This window comes from Psammomys obesus, unplaced genomic scaffold, assembly GCF_907164565.1.
Source record: "Psammomys obesus unplaced genomic scaffold, mPsaObe1.curated_primary_1811, whole genome shotgun sequence".
Classification (NCBI taxonomy): domain Eukaryota; kingdom Metazoa; phylum Chordata; class Mammalia; order Rodentia; family Muridae; genus Psammomys; species Psammomys obesus.
Window position 1 is genome coordinate 29,353,053 of NW_026596073.1, and position 10,993 is coordinate 29,364,045.

Sequence of the window (10,993 nt, forward strand, 5' to 3'; positions counted from 1 at the left end):
CCTGGTAGGACTTCTTGGGACCAAAACAACCTGAGATAATTCTCCCACAAAACAAACCAGACATATAAATATATATGAAATAAAACACACTACACTCCCAATAACAACAAAGGGCCCTCAAAAATAAGAAAGGTTAAAGAAATGAAGTAATAGTTTGAAATTGAATGGTGAAAAGGAAAAAACAAACAGAAGACTACTAAGATTTGAGGAAAAGGGGGAGAAAGCAACATAAAATCAAAGAGAAAAGTAAACTCTTCCTTGTGGAAGACATACATCCTGCTCTCTCCCTGGCCCGTGTTTCACAAGCTATCCACACGGGGGAAGTGGGAGCATTGTGTCGTATGCCTTACACTCTAAACAGGTAAAATCGGATTGCCAGTTTAGAGGCTGACTCTTGTCTTGCCGAACAGAATGAGGTAAGAGAAAGTGTCTGCTGTAGGGTTCTAAGCGCACTAGTGTGTGCTGATACGGAGTATTACAACACTAGCAGATTTATGCAAATGCCTGTATCCTGATCCTGTGGGTGGGTGTCAAGGGGCACCAAAGTCACTGTCGGTGTGGCTTTGAGCTTGTTGGAGCATGTCCTCTCAATGTCTCTGAGCATGGAAAAAATGGCCAAGACAAATTATCTTGCTAGAGGCAGGAAGTCTCAGACACCAAGCGATCAGTAGCCCCGACCACGCTTCTCCATTTCAGACCCCACAGAGATATGCACACAGTTTCAGTTCCCTTGGACATTGGAGCACCGCTTTCAATAGGAAGGATTTACCATTCTGCCTTGTAGAATTATGCTAAAAATTTTAAATGACAACCAGTTTTTGGGGTGGCTGCATAGCTCCCTATTTACCACTAGTGACCAAGCTAGCATGGGCAGGAGATAACTCTCCAGCGCCAGCATACAGGGAACACAGATCTGTTTTGGACCCTGTAAGACGCCCAGTTTTACGCTTTCAAAACGGCTAGACTTACCTCTTGGTGTAGCCCTGCTGAGTGGCAGCCTCCCCAACACTCACCATCTTCCGGGGTACACGCTGTTAATACTGTGTTTTCATTACAATTGCAAGGGTTGATATTTCTAGATTTACTCCGATTGCTGTTCACTCCAAGCTGGATGGTGGTAGGTAGGATTGAGGGCCTTCCAAGTTGCACCTGACCTCTTGAACCTGGAGATTTCCTGACCCTCAGACCATCTTGCACATGAAAGGACAGGTTGGGGCCCTAGAAACACCACTGCTTTTGGTGGATTGATGCATTAAGTCTCCAGAGAAGTCTTGAACTGGTTGGTTTCTGACCTAGGCAAGTCAGATTCTAAGGCAAGATGACATCACAGAAAACACTAAGCCTGTATGCTAAATATGGTGTCAGGAGTAGCAAGAGACCTCTGCCAGATGAGAGAGAGCCATCCTGAAGCTTCTCCATGTAGATTGTCCCCTTGTTATCCCTGCATTTCTTGTAGACAGGGTAATTTTTGTATCATAGGTTTTGTCAGGGAGTTGTTCCCTTCCTTCCACTAGTCCTGCCTGGCTAGGAGGTGGTCACTTCAGTCTTCATGTCCTGCCCTGTTAGGAGTCTCAGCTAGAGTCACACCCATATTCTCCCAGGAGCCTATCCTGTGGAGCCTATCCTCAGCTTGACAAAGAAATGGCCCCGTCAATTTTACCTTCTTGTTCCCAGCCCTCTCACCTCCCACCCCCATTCTTCCCACATCTGATCCCCACCCTTGTTTCCTTCCCCATTCCATCTCCTGCCCAGTTCCCTCTCTCCATCCACTTCTGCTGTCTATTCTAGTTCCCCTTCTGAGTGATGTTCTGGCAGCCTCCCTTGGACCCTTCTTGACTTTACAGGAACTGACAGTTATGAGCATTGAGTATTTTATAGAAACTTTGGAAATTTAGAGAAACTTTGATATTTTAGAGAGACTTCAGAATTTTAGAGAGAGGCTTGGAACGTTGAAAGGCAGTGGGTAATTTAAAGTGAAGTGTTTTTAAAGACAGACTTACAAATTGGATATTAATTAATATGAGGTCTTGTGGATAAGCAATAAAGTAAAGGTTATGATAAACAGTAATATGTCTGTGTCAAGTTGACCAGGGGTCAATTGCTGTGTGTGTGTGTGTGTGTGTGTGTGTGTGTGTGTGTGTATGTGTGTGTGTGTCAATTTGACATAGTTGAGAAAAGGGAACCTTAATTGACAAAGTACCCCCAGAGAGTGGCCTGTGGGCAAGCCTATAGGACGTTTTCTTGATTAATTATTAATATGGGCTTACTTCACCACAGGGTGGTGCCATCCCTGGAAGGTGGTCCTGTGTGGTATGAGAAAGTAGCCTGAGCAAGCCTTGGGGTCAAGCCAGGCAGTAGTACTCTTCCATTGTCTTTGCATCAGCACCTGCCTTCAGGCTCCTGCCTTGAGTTGTTGCCATGTGAGTTATTCCAGAAGTCAGAAAAGATGCTGAAAATTTTCTCTACACATTCAAAAGCTACAAACACAATGTACCAAAATCTGTGGTATACAGCAAAAGCCGCAATGAAGGAAATTTATAACAATAAATGGCTACATTAAGAAAACAGAAATTTTTTAAATAAATTAACGGTGCACTTCAAGGAGTTTAAAAAGCAAAACAAGACTTTTCAAAAATTTATAAAGGGACATAAATAGAATAATAAAGAAAATGGAGGGGAAAGACGCAAATCAAAAGATCAATGAAAAGATGTTGGTTTTTAAAAAGAAAAGCAAAAGTGATAAATCCTTAGCTAGATTATCCAATAAGAAAGGAGAAGAGGTCCAATACTTATTTATTTTTAAGTGAGACTTTTTTTAAAAAAAAGGCGACATCACAATGGATGCCACAGATTCAAAGGTGGGAAGATACCAGACAACATCCATTCACCAACTTTTTGTACTCTTCTGGAAAGGAGAGCAACCATTCTCTAAAGTAGATCCTGTCAGGAAGACACTAAGGTCGGAGCAGCAAAGAAAGAAAGAAACTTTAAAGGCTAAAACAGAATGTAAGATTGTCTGTTCTAGAGGGCTCTGCCAAGTTGGGAGAACTCAACTCCAAGCACAATTGTAGGTGTAATGGTAGGGACCTGGAACCACAGCTTGAGACACCCTCACAAAAATATGTACTGTCTCTCAATATCCAGTAATTCAGAGGGCAGTAAGTGGGACCCAGAGACTAAAACTCATATTGGAAGCCAGGTGTGGTGGAACACATCTTTAATTTCAGCACTTAAGAGTTAGAGGCAAATAAATCTCTGTGGGTTTGAGGCCAGCCCTGTCTATCTAGTGAGTTCAAGACAGCCAGGGCTACATAAGAGACCCTATCTTAAAAAGAAGAGCAAGCAACAAAAACTCACCATATTTGGCTCATCACTAAGTACATTTGTGATCTAACTGGACAGGAATCATGGTGTCTGCATGCATATAGGAGCCTGGAAGTCCTGTCTTTGGCATTTAAGGAGACTAGCAGCAAGAAACAATTTTCAAAAGCCCTTGCTGATTGAGAGGCTTAATGCTCTAGCAGCAAATTTCCTCCCTGGCAGTAGAGCCCAGGGCTGGTGACTGAGATCTAGGCTGCAGAATCCCTCTAGTAGCTAGAGTCTAGCTTGAAGGGTGCATTTTTAAGTCAGAAACACAATGTCCTGTGATGTGGAAATTAAGTCTGAGCCATAGGCTGGAGCAAGAAGGATGGAAAGGGGTCAAAGGAGTCAGTGCCAACAGCTGTTGGCAATCTTTAGGAACAGAAAGAGCAGGACCAAGAGAAGGAACAATCACAGTTGGCTTATGAACTCCCTCTGGCTAGCATTACACAGATCGTCACAGTAAGTGAAATGTCATCAACTCTTCTCTCATTGGAAGACACCAACCCACATATCCTGAGAATTTGTAAAAGGGACAAACTCAGTTTAATGGAGAGAAAGTTTGTTCCACAAACGTCTACAGAATAAATATAGTAAAAAGCAAACCATGTAGAATTTATGTAGAAAAATGAACATAGTCATACATTTTGGGTTACACAAAAACAAAATCACCGAAATATTTTTTGTTCCTCAAGTGGAAAATTGTAAAGGTTTTAGAAGATCTCTATAGCCTGTTTTTTTTTTTTATGCCAAGTAGATGCCCAGTAAGTAAAAGCACCTGCTGCCAAACTAGCAATTTGAGTTTAATCCTTGAGCTCTACATGATGAAAGGAAAGAATTGCCTCTCATGAGTTGTATTCTGACTCGTGTACAAAATAAAAAATAGTATTTTTTAACGGATGTATTTATTTTTACTTTACGTTATACAAATGTTTTGCCCGCATGTGTGTATGTGTACCAGGTGCATGCCTGGTACCCACAGAGGCCAGAAGGATCCTCCGGAGCTGGAGTCAGAAGGTTTCCTGTGGGTGTTGAGAATCAAGTCTGGGTCCTCTGGAAAAGTGGCCAGTGTTCTTAACTGCTAAGCCATCTCCCCAGCACCCACATATGTAATTTTTTTAAAAGGATGATTCAGACACAGAAACACGTAGGAACACCTCTGTATGGAATGTGTTGCTATAAGCCAGTAACTCACAAAAGCTGAAGCAAGGCCTGGAATAGACCTCTTCACTGGTACCTCCAGAGGACGCAAAGCCTCAGGGACTCTTAATTCCAGATAGCTGGACTTCAGAGCTCTGAGACAATGGACTGCGGTTGTTCTAGGCCACTCAGCTTTCAGTACTTTGAGAGGATAATTCTAAAGAAATACTGCAGGCATGCTCTCGTATTATCTGCCACTCACCTCCACACCACAGCTGACTCCCCAAGGCCACCTAACAGGAGGCAGGGGTGGACCCAAGGCCTTCATAGACCACAGTCACTACGGAATGGCTACTTCTGATGTGGATTGGCTCTAGCTTAAGCTGCCAACCTCCTGGAGCCAGTGGAAAGGGAAGAGTAAGAAGGAAAACTTCTGTAGCTAGTGACTGACCTTTTGCACTTCCTGGAACCCAGAAACCCAAAGCTCCATACTTCTTCCTTTTCATCTTGTCTAGTCCCCATTCTGACCCATGCACAATTTTAGAACAGCCAAGATGATGCCTCTTTTAGCAAAAGAAGAGAAAATCCCTGAGGCCAGCATAAGAATGGGGCTGGGGCCCGATCTGGTCACGGGGTTTGATGATTAATTTTTTATTTCAATTTGATTGGATTACAAAATGTCTAGGCATTGGTGAAGCGCAACTTTGAGCATGTCTGTGTGAGTGTTTCCAGAGAAAACCAACAGAGGGCGTGTGACCCGCCCTCAATGTGGTCAGCCCAGGTTAAAAGTTTGCAGTCCTAGAGTAAAACTTGAAGAGGGAGAAGATTACATCAGCTCAAGTGCTGGTGGGGGTCCCACTTCTCTGCTTCCTGCTCCGAGCCATGGGCCATGCTGCTCTCATCACTATGCCATCCCTCTGTGGTGGACCAATTCCTCTCAGTTGTAGCTAAAATAATCTCCTCTTAGGTGTTTGACCACAGCAACAGGAAAAAAGATTCTGTCACATGGTTGCTTACCTCTATTCACAGAGGCCAAGACAGCCCTTTGAGAGCCAGAAGGTCAAACACACACATTCTTCTCAGAAAGGGACAGAACAAAGAAAGGGGGACTATTCGGCTTCAATGCAGAGTCCCTGATTACTTCCTAGCTGCTCTTCTCAAGAGATTTATTTTCAGCCCAGGGTCAGCTCAGCATCCCATATTTCACAAAGGGGATAGGATATGGCTGGCTAGGACAGGGTCAGGAATTTCAGGACTGAACCCACGCCTAAGATCAGGAACAAATACTGGAGTTCCTCACTCAGACCCTGCCTCTGGCCATGACCTGCTCTTTCATAGCCATCTTTTTGCTGGCTATCAAATCCTTGCTGGGCACTGGAAAAGGTATAAGCCAAGGCTTGGCTATGCCCTCGGCGAGCTGAGGGCTAATACCCTTTAAAATAGTCTAAAGCCATGGTTCTCGATCTTCCTAATGCTGCGACCCTTTAATACAGTTGCAACATAACACTATTTTCATTGCTATTTCATAACTGTAATTTTGTTACTGTTATGAATTATAATGTAAATATTTCTGGAGATAGCAGTTTGCCAAGGTGGTCTTGAAACATAGGTTGAGAGCCATTGGTAAGGTGTAGTAGTCTGTTGCAGTCCTCTGTATTTGGAAGTGCTGGTTCCTGGGGGAGGCACTTGTCCCCACCCACTCATGCTGCCTGCAGGGCACTCTCTGACTGGAGGCTCCTGGGAGGCCAGGGCCTTCTTATCTTCCCTTTCACCTGAGGATTTCCAGGGCTTGAAAGAGCTCCAGGTAAGTGGTACAACTAGATACTAGATTACAAGGCACTAGTTCTTTTTGCTGCTCCCTAAAATGCCTTTCTCCTATCTCTATCAATAGCTTCCCCCTTAATCCTTCTCCTCATGCTTTCCAAGCATGACTCATATTATCAATTATCACCTACACGATGGAAGGTCTTTGTGGTAACAACAAAACAAAGCAAAAACTATTGTAGACAAGGTTGGGAGCTGTGGAGAGCAGGGCCAGGACCTGATGTCTGATTCTGCTTTGCTCCTTTCTGCAGTGGACACCCAGGCAGGTAAGCAGAGATCTGTAATCTTAGGGTGTTCTGACTGACCAAGAAATTCAACTTCCAGGGATTTTTTTTTTTATAAATAAATAAACAGGTCAAGAGAAAAGGGCTGAGGTCAGGAATGTCCAAGGTAGTGTTACTTCTTAAACAGACATTCAAGACACTGAGGTACCAAGCCGTTGATTACATAGTCTCATAATAAAGTATTGGTCTGTGAATGAAAAGCTGGCATAAATGTCTGTGAAGTGACATGGACAAATGTCAGGGCATGCAGTCAAGTGAATAAAGGAAGAGAACAAAACAAACACATCAACTTAGTAAAATATTTGTTTCAGAGATACAATGAATTTCCATCAAACAGGTTAATTCTTTGGTCTGTGATGCCCACACCATTCCCAGCCAGGATTGCTGCTTGGCAACCAGGCGAGATGTCCTATAATCTCAAAAACATCAGAGAACTCTCCATACTTCAGTAACAAACTTCCAGGTAGAGGAGGGTGGCATGTGTAAGAGTGGATGGGTGGCTCAGCAAGAGAACATTCTCCTCTTGCAAGAGACCTCCCTGCACAGTATTTTCAAAGTGCTTACCTGACATTTACCACTTCCCAAAGGAGCAAACCCACTTTTCGCTTCCTAGAATACTGGTGGCCATCACTCAAACTACTCAAACAAGATGCCATTGAGGCTTCTCTGAACTCTCCAGAGAATCCTGGGATTTCTGTTGTGTTGAGGAGAAAGCTTGGTATGGAGTGTTGAGCAGCACTTCAGCCCATATCTGTTTCTCTTTACCTGGTCCCCAGGCGTGGTTGTCCTCAATGTTGCTGGGATCTTGAGCATCCTTGCTTCTCAGGTCTGGAGGCCTGGCCACCATACAGGTGTTATCAGGAAACCAATGAAGTATTACCCTTTGCCATTTGCCCTTTGCCAATTACCCTCTGGCTCATTTTCTTGTCCGGGCACTTGTTCACCTTATTAAACACACTCTGGATTGGGCAACCTTTACCCCAGCATGTGGGTCACTAATGTTCACATACGAGTCATCCCTGATCATTCATGTTGGTGAGGTTTATTTGCTCCATAAAGTTGATAAAGAATCAAGCTAGTATAAACATCATTCCTTTTAACCAAAAGTCTATCTTGTTCCCCTATCAGATGTCATCAAGGTGTAAGAATGATACTACTCTCATGATGTCTATAAGAACTTTATGACAGAGAAAGCAATATTACTTACATTTCCACTAGAAGGCAACAGAAGGATTTAGATTCTATAGTATTTTTTGTTATTTCTCTCTCTCTCTCTCTCTCTCTCTCTTTCTGTGTGTGTGTGTACGTGTGTGAGTTTGTGTGTAACTCATACACATGGATAGCTGGTGAGGTCAGACTCCTGGAATTGGGGTTATAGGCCATGGGTTAGCCATGAGTGATGGTAGATAAACCTGGGTCATCTACAAGATTGGTAAAGAACTCTTAACTGCTGAGCCATCTCTCTAGCCCCAGATTCTACAGTTTTGAAAGGCAAATCTCCACTTTTATCTATGGACATTCTTCTATTAATTTCCAATTTTGTAAGAACAGTGCTTGCAAAATTAAATAACAAGTCCTGGGAATGTGTTATCTCTCAGGTTCTTTCTTCTCACTTGCATTAATTTTCTTCTTCCTTCTTTACAAACCATACTTTTGAAATGTACCAAATTTTTGGAATATGTATAGATAGATTCTCAAGTTTTGTCTCAAATCTAACTGGACCATCATCTAACTTTGATTCAAAAAGTTTGGTTTATTTTGTTCTTATTTTTGATAGGATGAGGGCTAGAAAGATAGCTCATTACTAAGAGTGTACACTACTCTTCAAGAGAATCCGTGTTCAGTTTCTATCATCCACACCAAGGATGCCTGTAATTCCTGCTTCAGGGCATCTGATGCCCTCCTCTGACTCCCATAGAAAACTCCACTGTGTATACAAAGACTTTTTCTGAAAGAGTTTTTATTTATGTATTTGAAAGATTTATTTATTTTATGTGTATGAATGTTTGCCTGCATGTATGTATGTTTACCATGTGTGTGCCATGTGTCTGTGGAGAGCAGAGAGAGCACTAGTTATTGGATCCTCTGGAATTGGAGTTAGAAATGGTTGTGAACTTCCAGATGGCTGCTGGGAACCGAACTCAGGTCCTTTGCAAGAGCAGCAAGTGCTCTCAATCACTGAGCCACCTCTCTAGCCACCTTATTATTTTTGACTATGTGTATGCATGTATGTCTTTGTGTGGGTCTGGGCACATGAGTTCATTTGCCTGAAGAGACCAGAAGATATCCCGGAGCTGGAGCTGCACATAGCTGTAAGCTGCCCGATGTAGGTGCTATGAACTGAACTCTGGTCCCAGGAGCAGTGAGTGATCTGAATTGTTGAGCCATCTTTCTAGCCCCTCCCCAATTTCTTTAGACAGGAAAGTGAGCATTTGTAGCAGGTGGGTTGATACACAATGCGAAGGAACACCTTCTGCATAGAAATTCTGTTCATCATGTCTGTTGGAGGACACTGATTCTGGTGTAGCTGATCTCCAGATAGTGACCATTTGTAACCATATGTACTGAAGAGACACCCTAAGAGATCCTCAGTTTCCTCAGGATGCTGCTGAAGGAAACTGTTCTTTACGGCTTCTCTAGGCATCCTCGGTGGCTTCCTGTGTTGTCTTCGAAATTGTCATTAAATTTCAGGTCTGCTTATCAAGAACTTTATTGTGACTTCACCTTTACTCTGGCAACCCTCATTTTTTTCATGATTGTCGTGGCTTTGTACATTTGTTACTACTTTATTAGCAATTGGGTAGAAGGAATACATGTTTATACAACCTGCCATTTCGATTAAGAAATCATCACACAATTACTTTTGAGTTAACAACTGTCCTTGGAGTTTTAAGAACATCCACACACTTGATGTGCTTGCTCCCCACAGAGCAGAAACACACTACTGCTTTTCAGATGCTCCTGTGTTGGCATACTTTTAAAACACTCTTTTATTTATATTTCTTTCTCCTTACTCCCTCCCAATCCTTTCCAACACCCCACCACCAGGTAGGAGAGAAAAAGTTAGTTGGAGAGGAGGCTCAGTTCTCTTAGCTGCTTTCTGCTGGTTAGGGTTGTCAGGTTCCTTGGAGCCAGTCCAGTCCTCATTTCAGGAGATCTCCAACTTCTTGTCTCACTGCATCAACAGCGACAGGAGCCCCAGAAGGGAAGCAGCTACAGCAGCCTTGTTCTTTCTCAGAGCTGCACCATACTCTTTGGGCTCTGGCATTTATTCTTTCCACCGAGTCCTCAGATTTAAACTATCAGCAACTGGCAAAGAGCTCCTCTCAGAGCCCACATGAGGCAAATAGTTTGCTGCTAGACTCTCTGAATCAGTCCCACACCCCACACCTGGGATTAAAACAAAAACATGCTTATATCCACAACATCCCTTTGCCTTGGAGCCTTTTTAAGAAATTGCTTGTGACAAATAATTGAAGACGCAATTGTAAAGTTTTCTTTTTATGTAAATTTTCCTGATTTAAAATCACTTTATAAATATATTGGAAGCCAAGGATTGTGCCACACAGACATGAAACTGATGGAGTCAGAGCAATGACATTTTCTACTGTCCTCTCAAAAGTACAATAGCTACATAGGTTTATTTTACAAACCATTCTTCACTTCATTTATGTCTAACCTTTTCTTACATGAAATGAGTCATAATCCATGTTTGGAATATAAAAATTTTGTCAAGTAAGAGGAAAACATGCCTGATATCTAAGTTGATAGAGATGTGTTTAATTTTCAAACGTATAGATTCACTTGATTATTTTTATAACTGAATTTTCTCTATTATTTCAGTGGCCAATTAACCTAAATCAATCAATCAGCATTATCTGGTTTAGAGAGGAAAATGTTCTTCATTTGGGAAGGGAGAGACAGTGTCTAGATCAGACACATTGCAGGAGGTTAAAAAATAACGGTTGAACTCCAACTCCTAAGTCTAGGGGAACATTGAGGAAGAAAGGGCAGGAAGATAGTAAGAGCTGGAGGGTCGCAGAGTTTTCTGGGAGACTATGTCATGTAGTAATGCGAGAAGCTTCACTCATTAAGTTTCACCAACACAGTTTCCCAAACATGGATTGAACAAGGACAATACCGGTGTAGATGAGGAAAAGTGAATGAAAAGAAAAGAAAAAAGAAAAAAGTTCTACAAAAAGAACTGTAGGCAACTCAGGAGAGATGGGAGTGGGAGAGCTGACCTTCCCCAAGGAAGTTGTTCTCTAACACCAATTGGGTGCCTAGTGCCAAACAGCCCTGAAAACATAGCTACAGGTAGCAGTCTACAGACTGAGCAGGATATATATATATATATATATATATATATATATATATATATATAT